Here is a 3,098-nt window from a genome sequence, read left to right as displayed (position 1 = left end):
AAGATATTATTAAGAACAGCATTAGTAAAGATAAAATAGCTTGTTTGGAATGTAATGTCTACATGTACATCTTCGATATACACATGTACTAGGGGCAGTTTAAAAGCTGTACAATTTTTTACGTCGTAGCTTCATTACGCCCAATTGTTAAACACTTTTGTACAACAGGCGCCGTATAATTGAGTTGTTAGATTGTTACTGATCTCCTTTTAATAGACAACCATAAAATGTATTTTCAAGATATTATAATGATAATTATACATAAGCTGGTTGAAAACAATATGTAGATAAGGCAAAATAACTTAAAAACTTGGAAAATCTAAGCTTAAGGCTGTTTTATCGGTGCATCAAAACCTAGGGACAGTGTTTTCTCTGTTATTTACTGACAAAATGTCTTGAAATTTGGACACGTTATTCGAAATTATGTTGCCTTTAAACTGATGGTTTTACTTTTTTTATTTTTTTGAAACTTCTGTTGAAAAATTGGAATATACTGTTTAACGTTCTATTATAACCAAACTTTTTACGCCCATCACTCGAAAGAGCTTTTTTTTCTGTAATCGTTGATTTTTGTTTCACCTTTCTGTGTCCAGTAACAATCGAGAAAAGCGTGTTCCAACTTTAAAGAAAATTGCTAAAAAATATTGAAATCTAATAGTGAAACGTGTTACTCATTATTGGGCTTAGTTTCATCGTTATCGCCTTCGTGACGTCAAATCTCATGAACGTACGGTCAGTTAGTTCGTTTTAAAATTAATTTGAATGGAGAATAATGTATTTGTTGTCATTAAACTACCCGTCGGCCGGCGGCACTGAGTAAAGATGGTCTCGCGTAAGCAGTGTAGAAAAGTAAGTGATACGCCCATTTCAAATCGCAGTTGGCTTGAACTGCTAAAACAGCCTTAAATCGGTATATGTAGTACACAAAATTAAAATAATATTGACTACGCTTTTCAAAACCTATGTACCTGAGTAAAAGCCTATCTCGGATAACTAGTAATCATATCAATCTCCAAAAAGGTATAGACACACTATTCGAAAAACGGATGTTATAAAACTCCCAGATGAAGAAACAAATCTCTCTCCTCCAATTATTGATCTTTTGATGTATAAAGTTAAACTTGTATCTGTATACGTTCCATTATTATAAAATTTTCGCTTTTAGTTCAATATCAGCTGTTCTATCGCATGCGTCTAAATACTTAAGAGATACTACTCAACCAGTGCGTTAGTCGCTTCAGTGCAAGAGAGAATGCACGCATAGAATAAAAATAACGAGCATAACAATATTAAGTGATGATACCATAGAAAACGGAATAGGACCAAACAGACGATCGAAAATAAATACAAAGAGCAACAGAAGGCAAGTTATATAAAAAATAAGGGCTGAATGACCGAAGAGATTCTGCAACAAATGGACATCGGAAGAAATCATAAGAATAAAGATCCGGATAACATTGCCAAATTAAAAGAATGATAAAGGAGATATGGCTGGGAGAAAAATGTAGGGAAATAGAAGAGCTGAAAGAAAAATATGATTGCCACAACATACATAAGGAAATCAGACAAATGACAACTCGAAAAATAGGTAACCTATGCAATTAGTGAATACCCCACATCTATTGAGTCTGGGAATCGTATAAAAATGCTTTTTCATGATGAGCTTCCAGAAACCTTCACAAATAATAAGGAAGAAATATGAGGTTAAAAAGGCCAACAATGATCAACAAGGAACCTTCCTGATGGTATTCACGAAGAACTTCTTAAATGCATATGCGATACGGACTGGTAATTCATTGATATTGTACTACCACTATTCAAAAACATATACAATCGTGGTAAATTTCTCAGGAATGGACTAACTCAGTATTTATCACTATTCCCAAGAAACCGCTTACAAAGAGTTGTGATCAATATTGACTAATCAGACTGATAAATATAATAAAAATATTCACTAAAATTATGCACAACCATTCACTCGCAAAATTCAAAGGTGGCGGAAATCCAGTTTTTGAGGTTTTGAGACCCAAGAGGCTATTTTCTTCCTTCAAATACACATATAAAGATATGAACCGGGATGTATTTTGTGTTTCAAAGATTTCTTAAAGGCGTTCGACAATGTAAAATTAAAAAGAAAAATTATTAAAACTCAGTCAAATATGCAGGTATAGATTCGAAAGATATCAGAATCATAAAAGGTCCATACCTATTGGAATTAGTAGGCAAAAGAATCAATAAAGACTTGTCAAAAAACATCCCAATTAAAAAGGGAGTTCGCCAAGGACGTGTAATGTCACCTACATTCTTAATTTGTACTCTAGGCTATTTTTGACTGGGTACTTTATGATGCTACAGAAGTCATAATGATGAATCGTTAGAGATGCCGACAATACTGCCATTATAGCCAACAGCTGCGAAGACCTGCAAAATGGACTACAAAGAGTGAGTGAGCTATCTGAAAATTACGGATTAAAAGTAAATATCTCGAAAACAAAATTGATGGTAATCTACCATTGAATGGGACACCTATAGAACATGTAGAGAACTTTACATACTTGGGAACAACTGTCCACAATGCACTGAACATGACAACAAAGATTAGGTCCAGAATTGAAAAAGCAAGATCAAGCTTTATTAAGAAAAAAATTATATTTACCAGCAGGGGCATTTTAAGACGAACAGGAAATGAATCAGTAAACAACTGGAAATTGCGTTTACAGTGAAAATAAGAAAACTAAAATACTTCGATCATTTTATGAGACACAGTAAATACCGCCTTCGGTAACTCATTCTCCAGGAAAAGTAGATGAAAGGAAAGGACCGGGTAGAAGATAAATCTATTGATGAAAAAGCTTGCGCGATTGATTCTGCCTAACATCTATCCAACTATTTAGACCAGTTGCTAACAAGATTTGCCGCTTAGGCAAGTAGTGGCGAGCAGTTTATCCCTAAAAAGACGCTTAGAAACAGAATTCGCTGACTATTTTTTTTTTGTATTTCTACCGCACCAAACCATTTTTATTCAATTCTATATATTTTTTCAATTTCAAATGTAATTTATTATTTTTCCAAGTGGACGGAAATTGTTATTATCAAAT

The sequence above is a fragment of the Diabrotica undecimpunctata genome, chromosome 5, assembly GCF_040954645.1.
Source record: "Diabrotica undecimpunctata isolate CICGRU chromosome 5, icDiaUnde3, whole genome shotgun sequence".
Lineage (NCBI taxonomy): Eukaryota > Metazoa > Arthropoda > Insecta > Coleoptera > Chrysomelidae > Diabrotica > Diabrotica undecimpunctata.
The sequence above is the reverse complement of the archived record's forward strand: the minus strand, read 5'-3'. Positions refer to the sequence as shown.